The sequence below is a fragment of the Heteronotia binoei genome, chromosome 17 (assembly GCF_032191835.1).
Source record: "Heteronotia binoei isolate CCM8104 ecotype False Entrance Well chromosome 17, APGP_CSIRO_Hbin_v1, whole genome shotgun sequence".
Taxonomy (NCBI): domain Eukaryota; kingdom Metazoa; phylum Chordata; class Lepidosauria; order Squamata; family Gekkonidae; genus Heteronotia; species Heteronotia binoei.
The window spans coordinates 21,942,100-21,952,036 of NC_083239.1; positions in this window are offsets into that span (position 1 = coordinate 21,942,100).

The following is a 9,937-nucleotide window of genomic DNA, read 5'->3' on the forward strand; positions in this document are numbered from 1 at the left end:
AAAGCCTGCCTCTGCCTTCTCAAATACTGGTATTCCTTGGAGGTCTCCCATCCAAGTACTTGCCAGAGTCAGCCCTGCTTAGCTTCCAAGATCTGATGAGATTGGATTTGCTTGGTCTATCCAGGTCAGGACCAGGTTATGACCATTGGTTTGAAGAAGAAGAATTACAGATTTGTACCCTTCTCCCTGGAAGAGACTCAGAGTGGCTTACAATCTATGTCTTCTCCCCCCACAACAGATACCCTGTGAGGTAGGTGGGGCTGAGAGGGCTCTCACAGCAGCTACCCTTTCAAGGACAACTCCTGCGAGAGCTATGGCTAACCCAGCAGGTGCAAGTGGAGGAGTGGGGAATCAAACCTGGTTCTCCCAGATACACTTAAAGCACTACACCAAACTGGCACTTCAGTTATGCCCATTGAACAGGTTATGCCCATTTGCAGCAGGCTACATCCCATTGATGGCACACAATGCAAGTCAGATGCAGCTTTCAGTGTAAGATGAACTGGACCATCATTCACATTCCAGAGTTCTGCCTGACTAGAGTGCTCCTCTGTGCACATGCAGTTGGACCAGTGGAGGGGGTTAGGTGGTGGTGGTGGCGGCGGGACGAACAAGCACACAAGGAAGGGCTTTACCTACACTCCTGTCTGAAAGGCCAGTCCTTCCAATGAATGGAATACTGCTGGTAGGTAGCAAAGAAGTAATGATCCAGCCTGCACATTAACTCTTTAGATGTCAGTTAATCACCTCCTGCATGGTGTGTAAGCCCTCCCATTTTTTTTTTATCGACTTGGAAGAAGGCAGGAACTGGGGCAAGGCAAATGGCAGTTTGAGTGAGTTAGTTGTCAATAGCCAATAGTCAATAGTTTTTGAAGTGCAAGCTCAGACCTTTGGGTTTGAAGCAGGCTTTAACACCTTCCCTGCTAACTGCCTTTTCCTATGCATAGATGGTTAACTCAAATGACATAGTCTTTGGAACGGGGCTTTTTCTTTTTTTAGCAGGAGCACAGTTCCGGCTGGCTTGGTGTCAGGGGTGTAGGCCTAATGTGCAAATGAATTCCTGCAGGGCTTGTTCCTGCTTTAGAATATCTATAATGAGCAGTTATTTCCAAATGTAATTTGAGTGAAGTTTATTTACATGCTGAGGGGTTGGGGGGAGAGGAATCAATGCAATCCTGTCAGAGAATCCAGAGTCTAGGATTGCCAACCTCCAGGTGGGGCCTGGAGAGCACCCAGAAATTATAGCTGATCTCCAGACTACAGAGATGTGTTCCCCCAGAATAAATGACTGCTTTGGAAGGTGGACTCCATGTCTTAATTTCTCCCCAACCCAGACCTTCCCATAGCAAACCCCCAGGAATTTCTCAATCTGGAGTTGGCAACCCTACCAAACACCCAGCTTCTCCCCTTTTCTGCACATAATCTCAGGGCCACTTCAGTATTACATTTTGAGCCAGACAAAACATTGATCCTGCTCATATAATTTCTAAGGAGCCTCGCTGGGGCCGTTGTTTAATGAGCCTTTGTATCATGACTAACCTAGCTTTGCCACTGCATAAGGGCTGAATTGGGCCCTGCTGGCATTGTGGCAACATTCAGCAGCCAGAACTCATTAACTGGGAGTGGGTTACTACAGGGCAGGCTCGTTCCCTTAACAGGCAGTGTTACACAACCGTCATTTCAAAGCAATTCCCTGATTTTGTTGTACTGCTGTTCAAATTAAGTCCCAGAAGGTTTGCTATCTGCTTTAAAAAATGAGCCCTGGTTAGACAGATGCTTGCATCAGACACAATTGTCTTATGTACTGTGATGTAAATTCCATATTGGCTGCAAGTCCAGTGGGAGGGGGGTTGCCAATTCCATGTGCAAAATTCTTGGACACATAAACGTGCATAATCCCAGAGAGTGCAAAGGACCATGTTAGTCCAGTTACCTGCCCCTATCCCAAGGTGGGTTTCTTTTCCCAACAGCCTGCCCCAGCTTTTTGAACTCATAACATAAGAGTCCAACACTCTGTGTCACACAGTGGCCAAAAAAACCCAGGTGCCATCAGGAGGTCCTTCAGTGGGGCCAGGACACTAGATGCCCTTCCACAGTTGCCCCCCCCCCCAAGCACCAAGAATAAAGAGCATCACTGAGCCAGACAGTTCCAACAATACGCTGTGGCTAATAGCCACTGATGGACCTCTGCTCCATACGTTTATCCAGTCTATGTTTATCCAATCACATGGAAACATGTGGAGAGACTAGTCTAATCCAAGGAACAGGAGGCCATCCCCCAAGGACATAAGAGAAGCCATGTTGGATCAAGCCAATGGCCCATCCAGTCCAACACTCTGTGTCACACAGTGGCCAAAAAAATTATATATATATATATATATATATATATATATATATATATATACACACACACACACACACATATATATATATACACATTGTGGCTAATAACCACTGATGGACCTCTGCTCCATATTTTTATCCAACCCCCTCTTGAAGCTGTCTATGCTTGTAGCTGCCGCCGCCTCCTGTGGCAGTGAATTCCACATGTTAATCACCCTTTGGGTGAAGAAGTACTTCCTTTTATCTGTTTTAACCTGACTGCGCAGCAATTTCATTGAATGCCCACGAGTTCTTGTATTGTGAGAAAGGGAGAAAAGTACTTCTTTCTCTACTTTCTCCATCCCATGCATTATTTTGTAAACCTCTATCATGTCACCCCGCAGTCGACATTTCTCCAAGCTAAAGAGCCCCAAGCGTTTTAACCTTTCTTCATAGCAAAAGTGTTCCAACCCTTTAATCATTCTAGTTGCCCTTTTCTGGACTTTTTCCAATGCTATAATATTCTTTTTGAGGTGCGGTGACCAGAATTGCACACAGTATTCCAAATGAGACCGCACCATCGATTAATACAGGGGCATTATGATACTGGCTGATTTGTTTTCAATTCCCTTCCTAATAATTCCCAGCATAGCGTTGGCCTTTTTTATTGCAATCGCACACTGTCTTGACACTTTCAGTGAGTTATCTACCATGACTCCAAGATCTCTCTCTTGGTCAGTCTTTGCCAGTTCACAACCCATCAACTTGTATTTGTAGCTGGGATTCTTGGCCCCAATGTGCATTATTTTGCACTTGGCCACATTGAACCTCATCTGCCACGTTGACGCCCACTCACCCAGCCTCAACAGATCCCTTTGGAGTGCCTCACAATCCTCTCTGGTTCTCACCACCCTGAACAATTTAGTGTCATCAAATTGTCCACTTCTGTTTTGGGCAGAATATTGACATCTCCCATCTTGAACAGTGGTAATGGGATAGTTGGAGGGGACCTCAAAGGCATAATGCCAGTTGGAGAGATGTTCAGTTGATCCCTCGCTCATGAGGGGTTGCTGCCCTGTGGCCCAAAGGATCCATCTGCCCATTCAGGTCTCCAAATTAGTGGGAAACCTGCAGGAGAGAAATGGAGGTCCATGCCATCTGCCCATACTCCCAGTGCAAGGGCATGGAGAGTCCGGGCAACAGTACACCTTGACCATGATGTATATGAGGGCTGTGGCAGTTGTGTAAGAATGGAAACAGCCTTGCTACAAATAGTGGTTCGAAGAAGCATAGAGCATGTTCCCCAACCAGCAGTTCTAGGAAAGTAATAACGTGGTTGGCCTAGTTGCAAGGTCTTGGGTTCCTGATACAAGACCATTCGTGTGCACATTCCAGGCCCTAGGGAAGGTACTGGCAATGATTACAATTGTAAGAGTAGGGAGCTGGAAAGGTGTTCCCAAAAGCCTAGAGAATCCCATTGTCCACCAGTCCCATGGCTGAGCCACTGGTTGATAGGGAGAGGCGGAACCACGAGGGGTTTTTGAAAGATCCAAGAGTTCTGAAGCATCAGTATGCAAGAAGTGCATGGGGAGGTCAGTAGACAACTAGATCGAAGTGATCAGGCCGTGAGGCAGAAAAGGTGTTGAGTGAAAGAAGCTGTGCCTTGTCTTTGTGCTTGGAACACATGTATAAGGGGACAGCATCCAGCACCCTACGTAGGAAGGGAAGAAATCTTGAAAGTTGGGTTCCATGGTCTCCTATAGACTGGATCTTGGTGGGATTTTCCCTCCTTTTTTTTTTTTTTTTTGAGGTGTGCTGGGGGGTAGATTCACCCTGGATCCCTAACTGGAGTAGGTCAAAACTGGACTAAATTAAGTAATTGAGGGTCTGTTTGGATTTTGCAAACAGCCGTATAGCTAGTTGCAGGCACATAGTTATACCCCGGAAGTAGAGGTAGACTGCAAAGGTAGACTGCATGGTTCTGGTGGAGACTGTGTAGCCTTCAGGATGCCAAATGGTGTCCCAAGTGCAGATCTGGATATTCCTAGCATCAGGGCATATGTAGATTTGGAAATGTCCTATCCTCTTGTTGAATCAGCAGGAGGATATTGTTTAGGACAGACATGCCGGGGTTATGAGTTACATGAGGGGCAGTGGTTCTTTCTTTCTTTCTTTCTTTCTTTCTTTCTTTCTTTCTTTCTTTCTTTCTTTCTTTCTTTCTTTCTTTCTTTCTTTCTTTCTTTCTTTCTTTCTTTCTTTCTTTCTTTCTTTCTTTCAACTGCAGAAGGGTGGAAGAAACTTGTTCCCTGACTCGGTTAGTGAGGAGTAGCTGTGTGTCCTCCAAAGGAACGATTGAGAATGGTGATGGTGTACACTTACACTCAGTAGGTAGCTGAAAATGATAGCTGTACTTGCATGTACAGGGCTAATGCTGTAAGTAAGAGGACCTCAGCATATATCCTAGTGCCCGGCTGAAAGGCAATGCAGTAGAACCATATATGGCATCTGAAGGTGACAGCTGAGGTAAGAGTCTTGATTGCAAGGTTGACCCATTGTTTGGATAGACTGAGCTGTAGTCGGAGCAAAGATGTGCTTCCTTTGGATGCATTTGGCAGTCTAATGGTTAATGTTGAGGAGGAAGGGGGGAACTACGTGTCTGAAAGCTGTTCCCCAACACATACTGGTACTAGCTCATGTCAGTAGAGTAGTTGAAGGTCTTAATGTCTGGGCATCAGCCACATAGAATGCCTGCCCAGAGTGTTGGTTTCTCCTTCCCTCGTTGGGGAAGGGTGAGTCAGCAGACTGCGGACGTTAAAAGAATGACTCCTGAGGAGATTTTGGTGAGGGAGCGTAAACTCAGCCCCAGGTTCCTGCATGTAAGATGCCGCCAGGGGGAGGGACTTAGAAAAGGGGTCAGCATGGATAAAGAATCCTTTACAGGTTAAATTAAAGGTAAAGGTATAGTCCCCTGTGCAAGCAGCAGTCGCCTCCAACTCTGGGGTGACGTTGCAACACAACGTTTTCACCTGAACTGAGCTTCCGCAGGGATCGAACTCAGGTAGTGAGCAGAGATGACTGCAGTACTGCAGCTTACCACTCTGTGCCATGCCTTTCAATGGTGAAAGCAGGGACAGTCAGTGACGTTCGGACAAATCAAACCAGGGCAGAGCGGCTGAAGCTTGCTCTGCATCAGAGAGGCCAACGTAAAGGGAACAACACTGACATTTGGTGTTGATGACAGCCTTGTCAGTTCGCTCAAATTATTTGTGAGAGCACTCTTTCCAGCGTTGATCCAGTATCGGGTCAGTCTGGTTACTGTTACCGACAGCCAGGGTAACAAGTGGTAAAGCACCCACTGCTTCTGGAAGGCTTAAAATTGCTGGACTCAATCAAAAGGCTCTCGAAGCCAAAAACACGGAAAGGTGCCTGGGATGGGGTGCACCCTGTGCAGATATTGCTTCCATCATTTAACCCACATAAAGGGTGAGGGCAGCGGCGGCAGCAGCTGTAGGAAATGTTACTGTCCTCACCGCCGATTAGCATCTGCTATTGAGGTTGGATGGTGGGGGGCTGGGGGCGGATGAAGAGCCGCCACCCTCACCACCGATAGGCCTCCACTAACAAGGTCGACCATTGGTATGGAGGGGCGTTCTGGCACCAGTGCCCACAGGACTGCAGCGCAGGAACCGCTGGCACTTGGAGGCTGCGAGTACATTTGCGCTCCAAGCTGCAAGAGCTGAACTATCAGGGCAGAAGCGAGTTGAGTGTCGGGGAGCTCAGTCGGTGGGGATGACCTCCGACACGGATTCTCTTGTAGAGGCAAGTGGCGTATGACGACTTCAGTCATGTTTGTCGCGCTTGCCCTCCTCCATAATCCCTTATCCTCCCTGCAGCGCAAATTCTGACAGGTAGTGAGGACTCCGACTTCGATGCCGAGTTTGCTCCTTCGAGAGAAAGGTCGGCGTCAGAATGGAATAAGAGCCATGAGAGTTTCCCTCGCTCTCAAAGGGCTCAGGCACAAACATAGCAAGTTGGGCCATGCATCATCCGGGTCGAGGATGTTCCACTCTTTCCAGTCGGTGTGAGAGACAACCTGGGCTTTGCAGGCAGGCGTGTAGTTCAGGTTCTTTCATCTGCAGGAACGACTCAGCACAATGCGGGAGTAGATCCGCATTGAGAGCCGTCCTGAGAAAGGGCGAGCAGAAGAGGGGACCAATGGGAGAGGAATTTGCTCTCCCACATTAGAAGCCATTTTAAAAAACACCATCTAGTGTGGTTCCATTCACAGAAGGGCAGTGGGAAAAAAGGGGGGGGGTGTCCAAGAGTGATGAAAGTAAAGTCTTGCACTTTCCCCTCCCGCTCTACGCTCTGTTTGTTTAAGGTTTCCTTTGTTTTGAGATGTAGATAAGAGGAGAATATTTGAAGAGGGAGAGAAGGTGTAGCGAAAAGTACCAGCCGGAGCAAGGAGACCGACTGCTCGTGCGGCCAGAAGAGAACTGGAGGGATGTCCGCACCCACTCTGGTGAGCAGGCATGGTGGGGCTCCTGCGGATGCTCCCTGGAGTCTGGGCGCGGAAATCCTTTGGCTTGTTAAGTCCTGATCAGGGTCGGCGCAGGCATGCTATCCCATGGTTGTGAAGCACAGAGACCACAAAGAAGATCCAGGATTAATCCCACTCCAGAATGTGTTAATATTAACAACCATAGGATTACTATGAGATTTTTCCCCCCATGGCCCTCAAAGGCTAAAAGTGTCTCCTTTTTAAGCAAGGGAAATGGGAAAGGCTTGAGAAAGGTCACACCCCTCTATTCCTAGAGCACCATAATGTCTGTAAATGTGACAGAAATTCTTTTATACTCTCGCTCAAGTCCTGATGGTTCTAATGTGAAAGGCTTTCATACAGGCATTTTAATGCAATGCTGGTTGACTCTCCCAGGAGTGGTTTCCTTCTCTTAACGGCATCTTTATAATCTGAAAATCAAAATAGTTTTGTAGAGATGCCCAGATTGTGGTCATTTGCAGCCTCAGCACTCAGACACGCACATCGGATTTCAAGAGGACGCTGGCTGAGGCAGCAGCGCTGTCCTGTGGGACTTTGCACTTAATGCAGCATTGTCTTTCAACTGGGCTGCCACCCATGCAAGCAGCGGTGTGGTGCCCTGTGATTTCCACAGGCACCGGCCCACTTGCAACAAGATGCCATGCAAGGGCCACATCCCTGAAGAAAGTGGCCAATGACCTGTTTCAATCACGCAGAGAAGTTTTTGGTGCCAAGACACGGCCCTTCTGATGGTTTTATAAAGCACCAGCCATACCTTAAGTTTAACCAGTAGTGTGAACCTCAAAGGGGGCCTGCCTGTAAGACTGACCAGCAGTCTCACACGAGATTTTCAGCTTGAGTCATTGATTTACAGGAGGAGGGTATTTATCTCTCCAATGTTGTAATGCAAGTATTTTAGCTGTAGTAAATGCATAAAGGGCTAGTTTTTGTTGACCATCAGGTGGTCTCCAAGAGATGGGTGGATGGTGGGAAACTACATATGCATCAATGGATCAAGGAGTCTATCAGTATTTGAGTGTGTGGCAGACAGATGGCGATTGAATATGGACATTTTTAGATATTTGGGAACTCCTTATAAAAGCTGATGTGTCAATCCGCCACCAGTGCTATATTTTTGTTCCCACTCCTATATGCACAGGATTTCCCTCCCTCTTTTAAAAAAATAGTTACTGGGTTTTGAGTTGCTTTTCCCCTTCTTGGTCTTCCCCCATTTTTTAAAATAAATAAAAAAATTAAAAATAATAAAAACTGCAGGAGCAGATTTTCACAACTCTGCATCACCCAGTGAATGAGTGAATTGTTTATTACAGTCATAGACCAGCACAATAATATAAACAACACCAAAAATATTGACATAGATGATTTAAGAAGAGCAATATAATTCATTCAATAAATACTGGTAAAGTCATAGCTGCACAAAAACTATGTCATAGCAACTATCCATAATCCAAGGGTCGTGAAGTGTATGATTCCTCTTTTGTACCAGGTTGTTTGGAAGGACGGAAATAATAAACATATCTAAGATCACCATAGAAAGGGCAATTAATTAAATCATGCCAAACGGTTTCAGTTTTCTCAGCTTGCACAAGGCATACCCTCCTCCCTTCTGGAAAGAGCAGGTAAATGTCCACTTTGGGGCCTCCTCCTTTGAGATGGAAGGGGGGGGGGGTCTGCCACTAATACAACTCAGACCACTTGCTCCTCATCAGATAAAAAACAAATAAGGCAAGATGGGAAGAAGTGTCAATTAGCCTTTTTTAATTTATGCAAATATATTTCCACCAGCCATTGGCTATAACAGGAAACAGGAATAGGCAGGACAGAGAGATACAGCCAATTATGAAAACAACTGGCAACACGCAGTGTAACAAAAACGAGTGGAATGTGACAATGCTAATTTCAAACTCCTGGCCCAGCTGTTACTTTCTGTTGCTTTTTAACCAATAAGCATTCAGTCTCTAACCACTCCACCACAGGTCTTCATCCTCTTTACAGCAATCCCTCCACCCACGGGAGCTACTTGCACACTGTCTCCTTGGCAAACAAGCTTTTCCGACTCCCTGGCTCAGCACGTTCACAGCCAGAGGGGTTCCCTGTGCCCTTCCTATACAGAACCAGGAAGCCTTTGGCAGCTCTCCCACTCCCTCACCAGTATAACTGCACCCTCGCTCTAAATGGCCCAGGGCATCTCTGATACAAAGGGGTACTCCGCGGCTCCCACACCTGCCCTCCCAGCTCTCTCCGCTGAGCAGAAGATTGTGCTAAAGCCTCAGCATTTCCAGCAGTCATTGGCTCATCTTTCCTGTCATCTCCTCCTTCCATCCAGCTGAAAAGCCTGTTCCTCCTTTCCCCCCAGCAATTAGATGTACAGCACCACCCAGGACTGCAGCTCCGTATCCTCCCTTCATCCCCCTCTTGTGCAGTGGGTTCTCACGGAAGCCTGGCTAAGAGTACAGGAGCACCCTGCTGGGGCAGAACAAAGCATCCCTCGAGCTCAGCATTCGCTTTCCAAGGCAAAGCTGCTGGAATCTCACCAGCGGGGCCCTCGATGCAACAGGCTTGGCCCAGCATCACATCTTCACAGGTACACTGCCTCTGGACCCAGAGGTTCTGTTTTTAGTGGTCTGCGGTAAACCCCGAGCTTGACTCATTCCTCTCCTTCAAAGGCCCCTTTCGGCTGGAGGCAATGCAGCATCCTGTGGGAAAGAGCCCCGTGATTTACATCCTTCCTCTGGTTTTCCAGGCATGAGATTGTCCATCGGCTTTTGTGGGTCTGGAGTCTGGATCCCATTACAAAAGAGGTGAAAGGCATGCCTGTGTTCCAGCTGCTCAGCTCTGTTGCCCCCTGGAGGATATCTATATGGGGGGGTGTTTTCTTTTAAGATCCAGTGCCAATTTCTCCCAAGGAGTTAGCTGCAGTGGTTTCCACCTGCTGGCATCTGGAAGCAGGTCCCTGCAGCACGTCATCACACACCACCAATGGAATTTGGTAGTGACACTACACAGTCTTAACATAATGGCCACATCCTAGCATCACTGGAAGCTCCCATTAAT